Consider the following 20921-nt stretch of genomic DNA (forward strand, 5'->3'; position numbering starts at 1 on the left):
CGTTATTTTTCCAATCTGTCCATATGCTACCAAGTCTCTTTGCGACCTGTATATATGGTACAGAATGTTTTTGAGACTTGTCCTGTGGCAACCCGTTCTTTTAGAGGCCTGTCCTTATGCTACCCGGCCATTTTGCTGCCTTTCCATATGTTACACAGTATCTTTGACATTTGTCCTTTGGCGACCCGTTCTTTTAGCGACCTGTCCTTATGCTATCCGGTCTTCTTGCGGCCGTTCCATATGCTACATTGTATTTTTTTAAGTTGTGTTTTGGCGACCCATTCTTTAGCAACATATCCTATTTTTAAAATCAGTTCGTATGGCACAAGGTGTTTTTGAAACTTGTCCTTTGGCGACCCGTTCTTTTTGAGACCTGTGTTTATGCTACAAGGTCTTTTTGCGGCATTTCCATGTGCTACACAGTATTTTTCAGATATGTCTTTTGGCAAGCCGTTCTTTTAGCAAGATGTCCTTATGCTGCCGAAATTTTTTTACGACCTGTCCATATGGTATAAACTGTTTTTGAGGTTTGTCCTTTGGCCACCCGTTATTTTACCGATCTGTCCATATGCTACCCAGTCTCTTTGCGACCTGTCTTTATGCTACTCATTGTTCTTGAGACTTGTCCTTTGGCGACCCGTTCTTCTAGTGTTCTGTCCTTACGGTTATTATACCCTGTCTTTTTGTGGCCTTTCCATATGCTACACAGTATTTTTGAGACTTGTTCTTTGGCGAACCTTCTTCTTAGCGTCCTGTCCTTATGCTACACAGTATTTTTGCAATCTGTCCATGAGCTACAACATAGTTTTTGAGACTTGTCCTTTTTCGAAACATTCTTTTCGCGACCTGTCTTTATTCTACAGTCTTTTTCAGACATGTCCTTTGGCAACCCGTTGTTAAAGTGGCCTGTCCTAGGGCGACCCATTCCTTTAACGGCCTGTCCTTCGGTGACCAGTTCTTTTATTGACATATACTTACGCTACACAGCCTTCTTGCGATTTGTCCTTTGCCAAACCGTTCTTTTAGCGACGTAGCCTTATGCTACACAGTCTCTTTGAGACTTGTCCTTTGGCGACCCGTTATTTTAGCTACCTGTCCTTATGCTACTCGGTCTTTTTGCAGCCTTTCCATATGCTGCACAGTATTTTTCAGACTTGTCCTTTGGCGTGCTGTTCTTTTAGCGATCTCTCCATATGCTACCCAGTCTCTTTTCAACCTGTCCAAATGCACTCAGTGTTTTGGAGACTTCTCCTTTGGCGACCAGTTCTTTTAGCGTTCTGTCCTTATGCTACCCGGTCATTTGCGGCCTTTCCATATGCTACACACTATTTTGAGATTTGTCGTTTGGCAAACCTTTCGATTAGGAACATGTTCTAATGCTACCCGGTGTTTTTGCGGTCTTTCCATATGTTACACAGTGTTTTTTACATTTGTCTTTTGGCGACCCGTTCTTTTAGCAACTTGTCCTTATGCTACCCACTAGTTTTATGACCTCTCCATATGTTACAAACTGTTTTCCAGACATGTACTTTGGCGACCCCTTCCTTTAGAGATCTCTCCATATGCTACCTAGCCCCTTTTCAACTTTTCCATATGCTACTCATTGTTTTTTAGATTTGTCCTTTGGCGACCTGTTCTTTTACCGATCTCTTAATATGCTACCCAATACTTTTTCAACCTGTCTATATACTACTCATTGTTTTTGAAACTTGTCATTTGGCGACCCGATCTTTTAGCGACCTGTACTCATGCTAACCCGTCTTCTTGCGGCCTTTCCATACGCTACACAGTATTTTTTTTTAAATTTGTCTTTTGGCGACCCATTCTTTAGCAACATGTCCTTATGTTACCCGCTATTTTTAAGACCAGTTCATATGGTACAAAATGGTTATGAGACTTGTCCTTTACCCACCCGTTATTTTAGCTACCTGTCCTTATGTTAACCAGTCTATTTACGACCGGTCCATATGGTACAAGGTGTTTTTGAAACTTGTCATCTGGCGACCCGTTCTTTTAGCGACTTGTGTTTATGATACCCGGTCTTCTTGCGGCATTTCCATATGCTACACAGTATTTTTGAGATTTGTCTTTTGGCAAGCCGTTCTTTTAGCAAGATGTCCTTATGCTGCCGACTATTTTTACGACCTGTCCAAATGGTAGAAACTGTTTTTGAGGTTTGTCCTTTGGCCACCCGTTATTTTACCGATCTGTCCATATGCTACCCAGTCTCTTTGCGACCTGTCTATATGGTACAAAATGTTTTTGAGACTTGTCCTCTGGTGACCCCCTCTTTTAGAGACCTGTCCTTATGCTACCAGATCTTTTTGCGGCCTTTCAATATGCTACACACTATTTTTGAGATTTGTCTTTTGGCGACCTGTTCTTTTAGCAACATGTCCTTATGCTTCCGACTACTTTTACGATCTATCCATATGGTACAAATTGTTTTTGAGAATTGTCCTTTGGCCACACGTTCTTTTAGCAATCTCTCCATATTTTACCCAGTCTTTTTTCAACAGGTCCATATGCTACTCATTGTTCTTGAGACTTGTCCTTTGGCGACCCGTTCTCCGAGCGATCTGTCGTTATGGTTATTATACCCTGCCTTTTTGTGGCCTTTCCATATGCTACACAGTATTTTTCATACTTGTTATTTGGCGAACCTTCTTAGCGTCCTGTCCTTATGCTACACAGTATTTTTGCAATCTGTCCAAGAGCTACAACATGGTTTTTGAGACTTGTCCTTTTTCGAAACATTCTTTTCGCGACATGTCTTTATTCTACAGTCTTTTTCAGAAACATGTCCTTATGCTACCTACTAGTTTTACGACCAATTCATAAGGCACAAAGTGTTTTCGAGACTATTGCTTTGGCGACCCGGTTTTTTAGCGACCTGTCCTTATGCTACCCGGTCTTTTTGAGATCTTTCCATATGCTACATTCTATTTTTCAGATTAGTCTTTTGGCGAGCCATTCTTGAGACTTGTCCTTTACCGACCTGTCTTTGTGCTACCCGGTCTTTTTGCGGCATATCCATTTGCTACACATTGTTTATGAGACTATTTTTATGACCTGTCTATATGGCACAAAGTGTTTTCGAGACTTGTCTTTTGGCAACCCGTTCTTTTAGCGACCTGTCCTTATGCTACAAGGACTTTTTCCTGCCCTTCCATATGCTACAATGTATTTTTGCGATCTGTCCATGAGCTACAACATGGTTTTTGAGACTTGTTCTTTTTCGAACCATTCTTTTAACGACCTGTCCTTATTCTACAGTCTTTTTGAGACATGTTCTTTGGCGACCCGTTGTTGTAGCGGCCTGTCCTACGGCTGCCCATTCCTTTAACGGCCTGTCCTTCGGCGACCTGTTCTTTTATTGACATATACTTACGCTACACAGTCTTCTTGAGACTTGTCCTTTGCAATCCGTTCTTTTAGCGATGTAGCCTTATGGTACAGTATGTTTGACACTTGGCTTCTGGCGACCCGTTATTTTAGCTACCTGTCTCTATTCTACAGTCTTTTTGAGACTTTTCCTTTGGCGACCCGTTGTTGTAGCGGCCTGTCCTACGGCGACCCATTACTTTAACGGCCTGTCCTTCGGCGACCAGTTCTTTTATTGTCACATACTTACGCTACACAGCCTTCTTGCGATTTGTCCTTTGCCGACCTGTTCTTTTAGCGACGTAGCCTTAGGCTACACAGTCTCTTTGAGACTTGTCCTTTGGCGACCCGTTATTTTAGCTACCTGTCCTTATGCTACTCGGTCTTTTTGTAGCCTTTCCATATCCTGCACAGTATTTTTCAGATTTGTCCTTTGGCGACCCGTTCTTTTAGCGATCTCTCCATATGCTACCCAGTCTATTTTCAACCCTGTCCAAATGCCACTCATTGTTTTGGAGACTTGTCCTTTGGCGACCAGTTCTTTTAGCGTTCTGTCCTTATGCTACCCGCTCTTTTTGCGGCCTTTCCATATGCTACACAGTATTTTGAGATTTGTCGTTTGGCAAACCTTTCCATTAGGAACATATCCTAATGCTACCCGGTGTTTCTGCGGCCTTTCCATATGTTACACAGTATTTTTGACATTTGTCCTTTGGCGACCAGTTCTTTTAGCAACTTGTCCTTATGTTACCCACTACTTTTATGACCTCTCCATATGTTACAAAGTGTTTTTCAGACATGTACTTTGGCGACCCCTTCCTTTAGAGATCTCTCCATATGCTACCTAGCCCCTTTTCAACTTTTCCATATGCTACTCATTGTTTTTTAGATTTGTCTTTTGGCGACCTGTTCTTTTACCGATCTCTTAATATGCTACCCAATCCTTTTTCAACCTGTCTATATACTACTCATTGTTTTTGAAACTTGTCATTTGGCGACCCGATCTTTTAGCGACCTGTACTTATGCTAACCCATCTTCTTGCGGCCTCTCCATATGCTACACAGCATTTTTGAGATTTGTCTTTTGGCAAGCCGTTCTTTTACCGAACTGTCCATATGCTACCCAGTCTCTTTGCGACCTGTCTATATGGTACAAAATGTTTTTGAGACTTGTCCTCTGGTGACCCCCTCTTTTAGAGACCTGTCCTTATGCTACCAGATCTTTTTGCGGCCTTTCAATATGCTACACACTATTTTTGAGATTTGTCTTTTGGCGACCTGTTCTTTTAGCAACATGTCCTTATGCTTCCGACTACTTTTACGATCTATCCATATGGTACAAATTGTTTTTGAGAATTGTCCTTTGGCCACACGTTCTTTTAGCAATCTCTCCATATTTTACCCAGTCTTCTAACAACATGTCCATATGCTACTCATTGTTCTTGAGACTTGTCCTTTGGCGACCCGTTCTCCTAGCGATCTGTCGTTATGGTTATTATACCCTGCCTTTTTGTGGCCTTTCCACATGCTACACAGTATTTTTCATACTTGCTATTTGGCGAACCTTCTTCTTAGCGTCCTGTCCTTATGCTACACAGTATTTTTGCAATCTGTCCAAGAGCTACAACATGGTTTTTGAGACTTGTCCTTTTTCGAAACATTCTTTTCGCGACATGTCTTTATTCTACAGTCTTTTTCAGAAACATGTCCTTATGCTACCTACTAGTTTTACGACCAATTCATAAGGCACAAAGTGTTTTCGAGACTATTGCTTTGGCGATCCGGTTTTCTAGCTACCTGTCCTTATGCTACCCGGTCTTTTTGAGGTCTTTCCATATGCTACATTCTGTTTTTCACATTAGTCTTTTGGCGAGCCATTCTTTAACAACATGTCCTTATCTTACCCACTATTTTTAAGATCAGTGCATATGGTACAAAGTTGTTATGAGACTTGTCCTTTATCCACCCGTTATTTAAGCTATCTGTCCATATGGTATAAGTGTTTTTGAGACTTGTCCTTTACCGACCTGTCTTTGTGCTACCCGGTCTCTTTGCGGCATATCCATTTGCTACACAGTGTTTATGAGACTATTTTTATGACCTGTCTATATGGCACAAAGTGTTTTCGAGACTTGTCTTTTGGCAACCCGTTCTTTTAGCGACCTGTCCTTATGCTACAAGGACTTTTTCCTGCCCTTCCATATGCTACAATGTATTTTTGCGATCTGTCCATGAGCTACAACATGGTTTTTGAGACTTGTTCTTTTTCGAACCATTCTTTTAACGACCTGTCCTTATTCTACAGTCTTTTTGAGACATGTCCTTTGGCGACCCGTTGTTGTAGCGGCCTGTCCTACGGCTGCCCATTCCTTTAACGGCCTGTCCTTCGGCGACCTGTTCTTTTATTGACATATACTTACGCTACACAGTCTTCTTGAGACTTGTCCTTTGCAATCCGTTCTTTTAGCGATGTAGCCTTATGGTACAGTATGTTTGACACTTGGCCTCTGGCGACCCGTTATTTTAGCTACCTGTCTCTATTCTACAGTCTTTTTGAGACTTTTCCTTTGGCGACCCGTTGTTGTAGCGGCCTGTCCTACGGCGGCCCATTACTTTAATGGCCTGTCCTTCGGCGACCAGTTCTTTTATTGTCATATACTTACGCTACACAGCCTTCTTGCGATTTGTCCTTTGCCGACCCGTTCTTTTAGCGACGTAGCCTTAGGCTACACAGTCTCTTTGAGACTTGTCCTTTGGCGACCCGTTATTTTAGCTACCTGTCCTTATGCTACTCGGTCTTTTTGTAGCCTTTCCATATCCTGCACAGTATTTTTCAGATTTGTCCTTTGGCGACCCGTTCTTTTAGCGATCTCTCCATATGCTACCCAGTCTCTTTTCAACCTGTCCAAATGCCACTCATTGTTTTGGAGACTTGTCCTTTGGCGACCAGTTCTTTTAGCGTTCTGTCCTTATGCTACCCGGTCTTTTTGCTGTTTTTCCAAATGCTACACAGTATTTTGAGATTTGTCGTTTGGCAAACCTTTCCATTAGGAACATATCCTAATGCTACCCGGTGTTTCTGCGGCCTTTCCATATGTTACACAGTCTTCTTGAAACTTGTCCTTTGCCGACTCGTTCTTTTAGCGACGTAGCCTTATGCTTCACAGTCTCTTTGAGACTTCTTCTTTGGCGACCCGTTATTTTAGCGACGTAGCCTTAGGCTACACAGTCTCTTTGAGACTTGTCCTTTGGCGACCCGTTATTTTAGCTACCTGTCCTTATGCTACTCGGTCTTTTTGTAGCCTTTCCATATCCTGCACAGTATTTTTCAGATTTGTCCTTTGGCGACCCGTTCTTTTAGCGATCTCTCCATATGCTACCCAGTCTATTTTCAACCCTGTCCAAATGCCACTCATTGTTTTGGAGACTTGTCCTTTGGCGACCAGTTCTTTTAGCGTTCTGTCCTTATGCTACCCGCTCTTTTTGCGGCCTTTCCATATGCTACACAGTATTTTGAGATTTGTCGATTGGCAAACCTTTCCATTAGGAACATATCCTAATGCTACCCGGTGTTTCTGCGGCCTTTCCATATGTTACACAGTATTTTTGACATTTGTCCTTTGGCGACCAGTTCTTTTAGCAACTTGTCCTTATGTTACCCACTACTTTTATGACCTCTCCATATGTTACAAAGTGTTTTCCAGACATGTACTTTGGCGACCCCTTCCTTTAGAGATCTCTCCATATGCTACCTAGCCCCTTTTCAACTTTTCCATATGCTACTCATTGTTTTTTAGATTTGTCTTTTGGCGACCTGTTCTTTTACCGATCTCTTAATATGCTACCCAATCCTTTTTCAACCTGTCTATATACTACTCATTGTTTTTGAAACTTGTCCTTTGGCGACCCGTTATTTTAGCTACCTGTCCTTATGCTACTCGGTCTTTTTGTAGCCTTTCCATATCCTGCACAGTATTTTTCAGATTTGTCCTTTGGCGACCCGTTCTTTTAGCGATCTCTCCATATGCTACCCAGTCTCTTTTCAACCTGTCCAAATGCCACTCATTGTTTTGGAGACTTGTCCTTTGGCGACCAGTTCTTTTAGCGTTCTGTCCTTATGCTACCCGGTCTTTTTGCTGTTTTTCCAAATGCTACACAGTATTTTGAGATTTGTCGTTTGGCAAACCTTTCCATTAGGAACATATCCTAATGCTACCCGGTGTTTCTGCGGCCTTTCCATATGTTACACAGTCTTCTTGAAACTTGTCCTTTGCCGACTCGTTCTTTTAGCGACGTAGCCTTATGCTTCACAGTCTCTTTGAGACTTCTTCTTTGGCGACCCGTTATTTTAGCTACCTGTAATTCTGTTACCCGGTCTTTTTGCGTCTTTTCTTATGCTACACAGTATTTTTGATATTTGTCTTTTGGCAACCCGTTCTTTTGGCAAGATGTCCTTATGCTGCCGACTATTTTTACGACCTGTACAAACTTTTTTTGTAGTTTGTTCTTTGGCCACCCGTTATTTTTCCGATCTGTCCATATGTTACCAAGTCTCTTTGCGACCTGTATATATGGTACAGAATGTTTTTGAGACTTGTCCTGTGGCAACCCGTTCTTTTAGAGGACTGTCCTTATGCTACCCGGCCATTTTGCTGCCTTTCCATATGCTACACAGTCTTTCTGAAACTTGTATTTTGGTGACACGTCCTATCCATATGCAACAGACTGTTTTTACGATTGTCCATATTTTAAAAGGTGTTTTTGAGATTTGCCTTTTGGCGAACCGGTCTCTTGGCGACCTATCCTCATGCTACTCTGTCTTTTTGCAGCCTTTCCATATTCTGCAAACTATTTTTGAAACTTGTCCTTTGGCGACCAGTTCTTTTATCGATCTCTTTATATGCTACCCAGTCACTTTTCAACCTGTCCAAATGCTACTCATTATTTTGGAGACTTGTCCTTTGGCGACCAATTCTTTTAGAGTTATGTCCGTATGCTACCCGGTCTTTTTGCTGCCTTTCCATATGTTACACAGTATCTTTGACATTTGTCCTTTGGCGACCCGTACTTTTAGCGACCTGTCCTTATGCTATCCGGTCTTCTTGCGGCCGTTCCATATGCTACATTGTATTTTTTTAAGTTGTGTTTTGGCGACCCATTCTTTAGCAACATATCCTATTTTTAAAATCAGTTCGTATGGCACAAGGTGTTTTTGAAACTTGTCCTTTGGCGACCCGTTCTTTTTGAGACCTGTGTTTATGCTACAAGGTCTTTTTGCGGCATTTCCATATGCTACACAGTATTTTTCAGATATGTCTTTTGGCAAGCCGTTCTTTTAGCAAGATGTCCTTATGCTGCCGAAATTTTTTTACGACCTGTCCATATGGTATAAACTGTTTTTGAGGTTTGTCCTTTGGCCACCCGTTATTTTACCGATCTGTCCATATGCTACCCAATCTCTTTGCGACCTGTCTTTATGATACTCATTGTTCTTGAGACTTGTCCTTTGGCGACCCGTTCTTCTAGTGTTCTGTCCTTACGGTTATTATACCCTGTCTTTTTGTGGCCTATCCATATGCTACACAGTATTTTTGAGACTTGTTCTTTGGCGAACCTTCTTCTTAGCGTCCTGTCCTTATGCTACACAGTATTTTTGCAATCTGTCCATGAGCTACAACATGGTTTTTGAGACTTGTCCTTTTTCGAAACATTCTTTTCGCGACCTGTCTTTATTCTACAGTCTTTTTCAGACATGTCCTTTGGCAACCCGTTGTTAAAGTGGCCTGTCCTAGGGCGACCCATTCCTTTAACGGCCTGTCCTTCGGTGACCAGTTCTTTTATTGACATATACTTACGCTACACAGCCTTCTTGCGATTTGTCCTTTGCCAAACCGTTCTTTTAGCGACGTAGCCTTATGCTACACAGTCTCTTTGAGACTTGTCCTTTGGCGACCCGTTATTTTAGCTACCTGTCCTTATGCTACTCGGTCTTTTTGCAGCCTTTCCATATGCTGCACAGTATTTTTCAGACTTGTCCTTTGGCGTGCTGTTCTTTTAGCGATCTCTCCATATGCTACCCAGTCTCTTTTCAACCTGTCCAAATGCACTCAGTGTTTTGGAGACTTCTCCTTTGGCGACCAGTTCTTTTAGCGTTCTGTCCTTATGCTACCCGGTCATTTGCGGCCTTTCCATATGCTACACACTATTTTGAGATTTGTCGTTTGGCAAACCTTTCGATTAGGAACATGTTCTAATGCTACCCGGTGTTTTTGCGGTCTTTCCATATGTTACACAGTATTTTTTACATTTGTCTTTTGGCGACCCGTTCTTTTAGCAACTTGTCCTTATGCTACCCACTAGTTTTATGACCTCTCCATATGTTACAAACTGTTTTCCAGACATGTACTTTGGCGACCCCTTCCTTTAGAGATCTCTCCATATGCTACCTAGCCCCTTTTCAACTTTTCCATATGCTACTCATTGTTTTTTAGATTTGTCCTTTGGCGACCTGTTCTTTTACCGATCTCTTAATATGCTACCCAATACTTTTTCAACCTGTCTATATACTACTCATTGTTTTTGAAACTTGTCATTTGGCGACCCGATCTTTTAGCGACCTGTACTTATGCTAACCCGTCTTCTTGCGGCCTTTCCATATGCTACACAGTATTTTTTTTAAATTTGTCTTTTGGCGACCCATTCTTTAGCAACATGTCCTTATGTTACCCGCTATTTTTAAGACCAATTCATATGGTACAAAATGGTTATGAGACTTGTCCTTTACCCACCCGTTATTTTAGCTACCTGTCCTTATGTTAACCAGTCTATTTACGACCGGTCCATATGGTACAAGGTGTTTTTGAAACTTGTCATCTGCGACCCGTTCTTTTAGCGACTTGTGTTTATGATACCCGGTCATCTTGCGGCATTTCCATATGCTACACAGTATTTTTGAGATTTGTCTTTTGGCAAGCCGTTCTTTTAGCAAGATGTCCTTATGCTGCCGACTATTTTTACGACCTGTCCAAATGGTAGAAACTCTTTTTGAGGTTTGTCCTTTGGCCACCCGTTATTTTACCGATCTGTCCATATGCTACCCAGTCTCTTTGCGACCTGTCTATATGGTACAAAATGTTTTTGAGACTTGTCCTCTGGTGACCCCTCTTTTTTAGAGACCTGTCCTTATGCTACCAGATCTTTTTGCGGCCTTTCAATATGCTACACACTATTTTTGAAATTTGTCTTTTGGCGACCTGTTCTTTTAGCAACATGTCCTTATGCTTCCGACTACTTTTACGATCTATCCATATGGTACAAATTGTTTTTGAGAATTGTCCTTTGGCCACACGTTCTTTTAGCAATCTCTCCATATTTTACCCAGTCTTTTTTCAACATGTCCATATGCTACTCATTGTTCTTGAGACTTGTCCTTTGGCGATATGTTCTCCGAGCGATCTGTCGTTATGGTTATTATACCCTGCCTTTTTGTGGCCTTTCCATATGCTACACAGTATTTTTCATACTTGGTATTTGGCGAACCTTCTTCTTAGCGTCCTGTCCTTATGCTACACAGTATTTTTGCAATCTGTCCAAGAGCTACAACATGGTTTTTGAGACTTGTCCTTTTTCGAAACATTCTTTTCGCGACATGTCTTTATTCTACAGTCTTTTTCAGAAACATGTCCTTATGCTACCTACTAGTTTTACGACCAATTCATAAGGCACAAAGTGTTTTCGAGACTATTGCTTTGGCGACCCGGTTTTTTAGCGACCTGTCCTTATGCTACCCGGTCTTTTTGAGATCTTTCCATATGCTACATTCTATTTTTCAGATTAGTCTTTTGGCGAGCCATTCTTGAGACTTGTCCTTTACCGACCTGTCTTTGTGCTACCCGGTCTTTTAGCCTTATGGTACAGTATGTTTGACACTTGGCCTCTGGCGACCCGTTATTTTAGCTACCTGTCTCTATTCTACAGTCTTTTTGAGACTTTTCCTTTGGCGACCCGTTGTTGTAGCGGCTTGTCCTACGGCGACTCATTACTTTAACGGCCTGTCCTTCGGCGACCAGTTCTTTTATTGACACATACTTACGCTACACAGCCTTCTTGCGATTTGTCCTTTGCCGACCCGTTCTTTTAGCGACGTAGCCTTAGGCTACACAGTCTCTTTGAGACTTGTCCTTTGGCGACCCGTTATTTTAGCTACCTGTCCTTATGCTACTCGGTCTTTTTGTAGCCTTTCCATATCCTGCACAGTATTTTTCAGATTTGTCCTTTGGCGACCCGTTCTTTTAGCGATCTCTCCATATGCTACCCAGTCTCTTTTCAACCCTGTCCAAATGCCACTCATTGTTTTGGAGACTTGTCCTTTGGCGACCAGTTCTTTTAGCGTTCTGTCCTTATGCTACCCGGTCTTTTTGCTGTTTTTCCATATGCTACACAGTATTTTGAGATTTGTCGTTTGGCAAACCTCTCCATTAGGAACATATCCTAATGCTACCCTGTGTTTCTGCGGCCTTTCCATATGTTACACAGTATTTTTGACATTTGTCCTTTGGCGACCAGTTCTTTTAGCAACTTGTCCTTATGTTACCCACTACTTTTATGACCTCTCCATATGTTACAAAGTGTTTTCCTGACATGTACTTTGGCGACCCATTCCTTTTCCCGATCTCTCCATATGCTACCCAGTCCTTTTTCAACCTGTCCATATGCTACTCATTGTTTTTGAAACTTGTCATTTGGCGACCCGATCTTTTAGCGACCTGTACTTATGCTAACCCGTCTTCTTGCGGCCTTTCCATATGCTACAGTATTTTTTTAAATTTGTCTTTTGGCGACCCATTCTTTAGCAACATATCTTTATGTTACCCGCTATTTTTAAGACCAGTTCATATGGTACAAAGCGTTTATGAGACTTGTCCTTTACAAACCAGTTATTTTAGCTACCTGTCCTTATGTTAACCAGTCTATTTACGACCGGTCCATATGGTACAAGGTGTTTTTGAAACTTGTCATCTGGCGACCCGTTCTTTAGCGACCTGTGTTTATGATACCCGGTCTTCTTGCGGCATTTCCATATGCTACACAGTATTTTTGAGATTTGTCTTTTGGCAAGCCGTTCTTTTAGCAAGATGTCCTCATGCTGCCGACTAATTTTACGATCTGTCCATATGGTAGAAACTGTTTTTGAGGTTTGTCCTTTGGCCACCCGCTATTTTACCGATCTGTCCATATGCTACCCAGTCTCTTTGCGACCTGTCTATATGTTACAAAATGTTTTTGAGACTTGTCCTTTGGTGACCCGTTCTTTTAGAGACCTGTCCTTATGCTACCAGATCTTTTTGCGGCCTTTCAATATGCTACACAGTATTTTCGAGATTTGTCTTTTGACGACCCGTTCCTTTAGCAACTTTTCCTCATGCTGCCGACTATTTTTACGATCTATCCATATAGTACGAAGTGTTTTTGAGAATTGTCCTTTGGCCACCCGTTCTTTTAGCGATCTCTCCATATTTTAACCAGTCTTTTTTCAACATGTCCATATGCTACTCAATGTTCTTGAGACTTGTCTTTTGGCGACCCGTTCTTTTAGCGTCCTGTCCTTATGCTACACAGTATTTGTGCGATCTGTCCATAAGCTACAACATGGCTTTTGAGATTTGTCCTTTGTCGACCCATTCTTTTAGCGACCTGTGCTTATTCTACAGTCTTTTCAAGACTTGCATTTTGGCAACCCGTTATTGTAGCGGCCTGTCCTACGCCGACCCTTTACTTTAACAGCCTGTCCTTCGGTGACCCGTTCTTTAATTGACATATACTTACGCTACACAGTCTTCCTGAAACTTGTCCTTTGCCGACTCGTTCTTTTAGCGACGTAGCCTTATGCTTCAAAGTCTCTTTGAGACTTCTCCTTTGGCGACCCGTTATTTTAGCTACCTGTAATTCTGTTACCCGGTCTTTTTGCGTCTTTTCTTATGCTACACAGTATTTTTGATATTTGTCTTTTGGCAACCCGTTCTTTTGGCAAGATGTCCTTATGCTGCCGACTATTTTTACGACCTGTACAAACTTTTTTTGTGGTTTGTTCTTTGGCTACCCGTTATTTTTCCGATCTGTCCATATGCTACCAAGTCTCTTTGCGACCTGTATATATGGTACAGAATGTTTTTGAGACTTGTCCTGTGGCAACCCGTTCTTTTAGAGGCCTGTCCTTATGCTACCCGGCCATTTTGCTGCCTTTCCATATGCTACACAGTCTTTCTGAAATTTGTATTTTGGTGACACGTCCTATCCATATGAAACAGACTGTTTTTACGATTGTCCATATTTTAAAAGGTGTTTGTGAGATTTGCCTTTTGGCGAACCGGTCTCTTGGCGACCTATCCTCATGCTACTCTGTCTTTTTGCAGCCTTTCCATATGCTGCAAACTATTTTTGAAACTTGTCCTTTTGCGACCAGTTCTTTTATCGATCTCTTTATATGCTACCCAGTCACTTTTCAACCTGTCCAAATGCTACTCATTGTTTTGGAGACTTGTCCTTTGGCGACCAATTCTTTTAGAGTTATGTCCGTATGCTACCCGGTCTTTTTGCTGCCTTTCCATATGTTACACAGTATCTTTGACATTTGTCCTTTGGCGACCCGTTCTTTTAGCGACCTGTCCTTATGCTATCCGGTCTTCTTGCGGCCGTTCCATATGCTACATAGTATTTTTTTAAGTTGTGTTTTGGCGACCCATTCTTTAGCAACATATCCTATTTTTAAAACCAGTTCATATGGCACAAGGTGTTTTTGAAACTTGTCCTTTGGCGACCCGTTCTTTTTGAGACCTGTGTTTATGCTACAAGGTCTTTTTGCGGCATTTCCATATGTTACACAGTATTTTTCAGATGTCTTTTGGCAAGCCGTTCTTTTAGCAAGATGTCCTTATGCTGCCGAAATTTTTTTACGACCTGTCCATATGGTATAAACTGTTTTTGAGGTTTGTCCTTTGGCCACCCGTTATTTTACCGATCTGTCCATATGCTACCCAGTCTCTTTGCGACCTGTCTCTATGCTACTCATTGTTCTTGAGACTTGTCCTTTAGCGACCCGTTCTTCTAGTGTTCTGTCCTTACGGTTATTATACCCTGTCTTTTTGTGGCCTTTCCATATGCTACACAGTATTTTTGAGACTTGTTCTTTGGCGAACCTTCTTCTTAGCGTCCTGTCCTTATGCTACACAGTATTTTTGCAATCTGTCCATGAGCTACAACATGGTTTTTGAGACTTGTTCTTTTTCGAAACATTCTTTTCGCGACCTGTCTTTATTCTACAGTCTTTTTCAGACATGTCCTTTGGCAACCCGTTGTTAAAGTGGCCTGTCCTAGGGCGACCCATTCCTTTAACGGCCTGTCCTTCGGTGACCAGTTCTTTTATTGACATATACTTACGCTACACAGCCTTCTTGCGATTTGTCCTTTGCCAAACCGTTCTTTTAGCGACGTAGCCTTATGCTACACAGTCTCTTTGAGACTTGTCCTTTGGCGACCCGTTATTTTAGCTACCTGTCCTTATGTTACCCGGTCTTTTTGCTGCTTTTCATATTGTACACAGGATTTTTGAGATTTGTCTTTTGGCAACCCGATCTTTTAGAGGCCTGGCCTTATGCTACCCGCTCATTTTGCGGCCTTTCCATATGCTACACAGTCTTTCTGAAACTTGTGACACGTTCATTTAGCAACGTGTCCATATGCAACGGACTATTTTTACGATTGTCCATGTAATAGAAAGTGTTTTTAAGACTTGTCTTTTGGCGACCCGTTCTCTTAGCGACCTATCCTTATGCTACTCGGTCTTCTTGCGGCCTTTCCATATGCTGCACAGTATTTTTGAGATTTGTCCTATGGCGACCAGTTCTCATAGCGATTTCTTCATTTGCTACTCATCATTTATCAACTTGTCCATATGCTACTCGTTGTTTTCCAGACATTTCCTTTTGCGAACCATTCTTTTAGCGACCTGTTCTTATGATATACAGCATTTTTGACATTTTCCTTTGGCGAACCTTTCTTTTAGCAACGTGTCCTGATGCTACCGACTAGTTTTACGACCTGTCCATATGGTAAAAGATTTTTTCGGCAATTGTCCTTTGGCGACACGTTCTTTAGAAACCTGTCCTTATGCTACCCTGTCTTCTTGAGACTTCTCCTTTGGCGACCCGTTCTTTTAGCGAAATGTCCTTCTGCTACTCGGTCTTTTTGCGGCCTTTCCATATGCTACACAGTATTTTTGACACTTCTCCTTTCGCGACCCGTTCTATTAGAGACCTGTCCTTATGCTACCCGGTGTTTTTGCGGCCTTTCCAAATGCTCCACAGTATTTTTTAAATTTGTCTTTTGGCGACCCGTTCTCTTATCAACATGTCCTCATGAAACTGACAATTTTTTCCACCTGTCCATATGGTACAAAGTGTTCTTGATACTTGTCCTTTGGTCACCCGTTCTTCTAGCGACCAGTCCTTATGATCTACAGCCTTTTTGAGACTTGTCCATTGCCGACCAGTTCTTTCAGCAACATCTCCTTATGCTAGCTACTGGTTTTACGACCTATTCATAAGGCACACAGTGTTTGCAAGACTTTTCCTTTGGCGACCCGTTTTTTTAGTGACCTGTCCTTATGCTACCCGGTCTTTTTGTTGTCTTTCCATATGCAACATTCTATTTTTTAGATTGGTCTTTTGGCGATCCATTCTTTGGCAACTTGTCCATATTTTACCCGCTATTTGTAAGATCAGTCCATTTGGTACAAAGTGTTTATGAGACTTGTCCTTTACCCACCCGTTATTTAAGCTATCTGTCCATATGGTACAAGGGTTTTTGAGACTAGTCCTTTACCGACCTGTCTTTGTGCTACCCGGTCATTTTGCGGCGTGTCATTAGAGACTTGAAGGAAATAATAAACATAATCTGGAAAAAGGGACAGATGCCAAGTGAATGGAGGACGGGTATCATAGTACCTATCCACAAGAAAGGGGACATGATGGAGTGTGCAAACTATCGTGGAATTACATTGTTGAACGTTGCATATAAAGTATTTGCAAGAATTATATATAAAAGACTACTACCATATGTAGAAAAGTGCATTGGACCATATCAATGTGGGTTCAGGCCAGGGAAATCTACAGTGAACCAGATATTCACCTTAAGGCAAATACTGGAGAAAACGCTGGAGTTTGGGATAGGAACGCACCATCTATTCCTTGATTTTAAATCTGCATACGATAGTATAAACAGGACCCAACTATATCTGGCAATGAAAGATCTTGGAATTCCAATAGGATTAATAAGAATGGTGAGGATAACTATGGAGGGCTCTAATAGTAAGATAAGAGTAGGAGGACAACTCTCAGAACCTGTTGAAATAGAAAATGGACTAAGACAAGGCGATGTGCTGTCCTGTTTGTTGTTTAACATTGCCTTAGAGAAGGTTATACGGGAAGCTCGGGTGCAAATTAGGGGTACCATATATTATAAGTCAATCCAGATACTTGCATATGCAGATGATGTGGACATAGTAGGAAGATCTCTACATGCAGTGGAAGAAGCATTTCTGGCCATAGAAAGGGAAGGAAAAAAGATGGGATTGGTGGTGAATGAAGGGAAGACTAAGTACATGGCAGCAGGCAAAGCACACAGATATAATCCATCACCGACCATAACAATGGCTAATTATACATTTGATAGAGTGGATACCTTTATCTACCTGGGTTCTGTTGTGACATATGAAAATGATTCACAGGAGGAAGTAAAGGCACGACTTATAGCAGCGAATAGGGCCTATTATGGACTACAGAGACATTTTAAGAGCACCATATTGTCCAGAACAACTAAGTTAATACTTTACAAGACACTGATAAGACCTGTATTGACTTATGCTGCTGAAACTTGGACCAGTTCAAGGAAAGATGAAGAGTTGGTAGAGACCTTTGAAAGAAAGATATTACGAAGAATATTGGGACCAGTATGTGAGAATGGAAAATGGAGAAAGCGATTTAATAAGGAGCTCTATGACTTATATCAAGAACCAACAGTTATTGGTATAATAAAGGCGGCTAGATTAAGATGGGCAGGTCATGTGATGCGCATGAGTGATAGTGACCCTGCAAAGAGAGTGATGTTGGATAGCCCAGGTGGACAAAGGAAACGAGGAAGGCCTAAATTAAGATGGGTGGATGGAGTGGATGAGGATGTTCGGAAGCTCCAGTATATAAATTGGAAAGTTGTGGCGAAAGGTAGAGATAGATGGAGACAAATCACAGAGGAGGCCAAGGTTCATCAGTGGACTGTAGCGCCATAAGAAGAAGAAGAAGAAGAAGAAGGTCATTTTGCGGCATTTCCATTTGCTACACAGTCATTCTGAGACTTCTTCATTTAGCAATGTGTCCTTATGCAACTATTTATATGATCTGTCTGTATATCATAAAGTGTTGTCCTTTGGTTAGGTTAGGTTAGGTTAGACTTGTCCTTTGGCGACCCTTTCTTTTAGCGATATCTCCATATGCTACCCAGTCTTTTTTCAACCTGACAATATGCTACTCATTGTTTTTGAGATTTGTCCTTTGGCGACCTGTTCTTTTACCGATCTCTCAATATGCCACCCAATCCCTTTCAACCTGTCCATATAATACTCATTGTTTTTTAAGCTTGTCATTTGGCGACCCGATCTTTTAGCGACCTGTCCTTATACTAACCGGTCTTCTTGCGGCCTTTCCATATGCCACAAAGTATTTGTTAAATTTGTCTTTTGGCAACCCATTCTTTAGCAACATGTCCTTATGTTACCCGCTATTTTTAAGATCAGTTCATATGGTACAAAGTGTTTATGAGACTTTTCCTTTACCCACCGTTATTTTAGCTACCTGTCCTTATATTAACTAGGCTATTTACGACCGGTCCATAAAGTACAAGGTGTTTTTGAAACTTGTCCTTTGGCGACCCGTTCTTTTAGAGACCTGTGTTTATGATACCCGGTCTTCTTGCGGCATTTCCATATGCTACACAGTATTTTTCAGATTTGTCCTTTGGCAAGCCGTTCTTTTAGCAAGATGTCCTTATGCTGCCGACCATTTTTACGACCTGTCTATATGCTAGAAACTGTTTTTGAATATTGTTCTTTCGCCAAACGTTATTATACCGATCTGTCCATATGCTACCCAGTCTCTTTGCGACCTGTCTGTATGCTACTCATTGTTCTTGAGCCTTGTCCTTTGGCGACCCGTTCTTCTAGTGATTTGTCCTTATGGTTATTATACCCTGTCTTTTTGTGGCCTTTCCATATGCTACACAGTATTTTTGAGACTTGTTCTTTGGCGAACCTTCTTCTTAGCGTCCTGTCCTTATGCTACACATATTTTTGCGATCTGTCCATGAGCTACAACATGGTTTTTGAGACTTGTCCTTTTTCGAAACTTTCTTTTCGCGACCTGTCTTTTTTCTACAGTCTTTTTCAGACATGTCCTTTGGCGACCCATTCCTTTAATGGCCTGTCCTTCGGTGACCCGTTCTTTTATTGACATATACTTACGCTACACAGTCTTCTTGAGACTTGTCCTTTGGCGACCCGTTCTTTCAGCGACGTAGCCTTATGCTACACAGTCTCTTTCAGACTTGTCCTCTGGCGACCCGTTATTTTAGCTATCTGTCCTTATGTTACCCGGTCTTTTTGCGATTTTCCATATGCTACACAGTCTTTCTGAAACTTGTGACACGTTCATTTAGCAACGTGTCCATATGCAACATACTATTTTTACGATTGCTCAAGTGGTAGATAGTGTTCTTGAGACTTTTCTTTTGGCGACCCGTTCTCCTAGCGACCTATCCTTATGCTACTCGGTCTTTTTGCGGCCTTTCCATGTGCTGCACAGTATTTTTGAGATTTGTCCTTTGGCGACCGGTTCTTTTAGCGATTTCTCCATATGCTACCCATCATTTATCAACCTGTCCATATGCTACTCGTTGTTTTCCAGACTTTTCCTTGGGCGACCCATTCTTTTAGCGACCTGTTCGTATGATCTACAGATTTTTTTGAGATTTGTCCTTTGGCGAACCTTTGTTTTAGCAACGTGTCCTTATGCTACCGACTAGTTTCATGACCTGTCCATATGGTAAAATGTTTTTTCGAGACTTGTCCTTTGGCGACACGTTCTTTTAGCAACGTGTCCGTTTGTTTGCGACTAGTTTTACGACCTATGCATATGGTACGACGTTTATTCGAGACTTGTCCTTTGGCCACCCGTTCTTTTAGAGACCTGTGTTTATGCTACACGGTCTTTTTGCGGCCTTTCCATATGCTACACAGTATTTTTGAGATTTTTCTCTGGCGACCCGTTCTTTTAGCAACATGTCCTTATGCTACACAGTCTTGTTGAGACTTGTCTTTTTTCGAATCTTCATTTTAGCATCCTGTATTTATGCTACACATTATTTTTCGATCTGTCCATAAGCTACAACGTGGTTTTTGAAACCTGTCCGTTGTCGACACATTCTTCTATCGTCCTTAATCTAAACAATCTTTTTAAGATTTGTACTTTGCTTTGACGACACGTTCTTGTAGCGGACTGTCCTACGGCGACCCATTCTTTTATTGACCTATACTTACGCTACACAGTGTTCTAAAGACTTATCCTTTGGCGACCAGTTCCTTTAGCGACCTATCCTTATGCTACACAGTCTTTTTGAGGCTTGTCCTCTGGCGACCTGTCCTATGATCTACAGCCCCTTTCAGACCTGTCCTTTGTCGACTTGTCCTTATGATGTACATTTTTTTTAGACTTGTCCTTTTACGTCCCTCTCTTTTAGCGACCTGCCCTTATGTTACCCGGTGTTTTTGGTGGTCTTTCGATATGCTACATAGTGTTTTTGAGATTTGTGCTTTGGCGACCGTTATTTTAGCAACACGTCCTAATGCTACCCGGTGTTTTTGCGGCCTTTCCATATGTTACACAGTATTTCTGACATTTGTCCTTTGGCGACCCGTTCTTTTAGCAACGTGTCCTTATGCTACCCACTAGTTTTATGACCTGTCCATATGCTATAAAGTGTTTTCGAGACATGTACTTTGGCGACCAATTCTTTTAGCGATCTCTCCATATGCTACCCAGCCCCTTTTCAACCTGTCCATTTGTTACTCATTGTTTCTTAGATTTGTCCTTTGCCGACCAGTTCTTTTACCGATATCTTAATATGCTACCCAATCCTTTTTCAACCTGTCTATATACTACTGATTGTTTTTTAAACTTGTCATTTGGCGACCCGTTCTTTTAGCGACCTGTCCTTATGCTAACCGGTCTTCTTGCTGCCTTTCCATATGCTACGCAGTATTTTTTAAGACAAAACCTACGTATTTTTATCTGGAGAATCCGAATCTGCAATACAAAATGGGAGTTCCCATTTGAGATTTTAAAGTTGCACCTCGCCCAACCCCCAGGAGGTGGGGTGGGGGTGGAGTTTGAAATCATTGTATGAACCCCTTCGTGACGAACAAATTTCATTCA

Source organism: Lepisma saccharinum, chromosome 4 (assembly GCF_977018435.1).
Source record: "Lepisma saccharinum chromosome 4, izLepSacc3.1, whole genome shotgun sequence".
Taxonomy (NCBI): Eukaryota; Metazoa; Arthropoda; class Insecta; order Zygentoma; family Lepismatidae; genus Lepisma; species Lepisma saccharinum.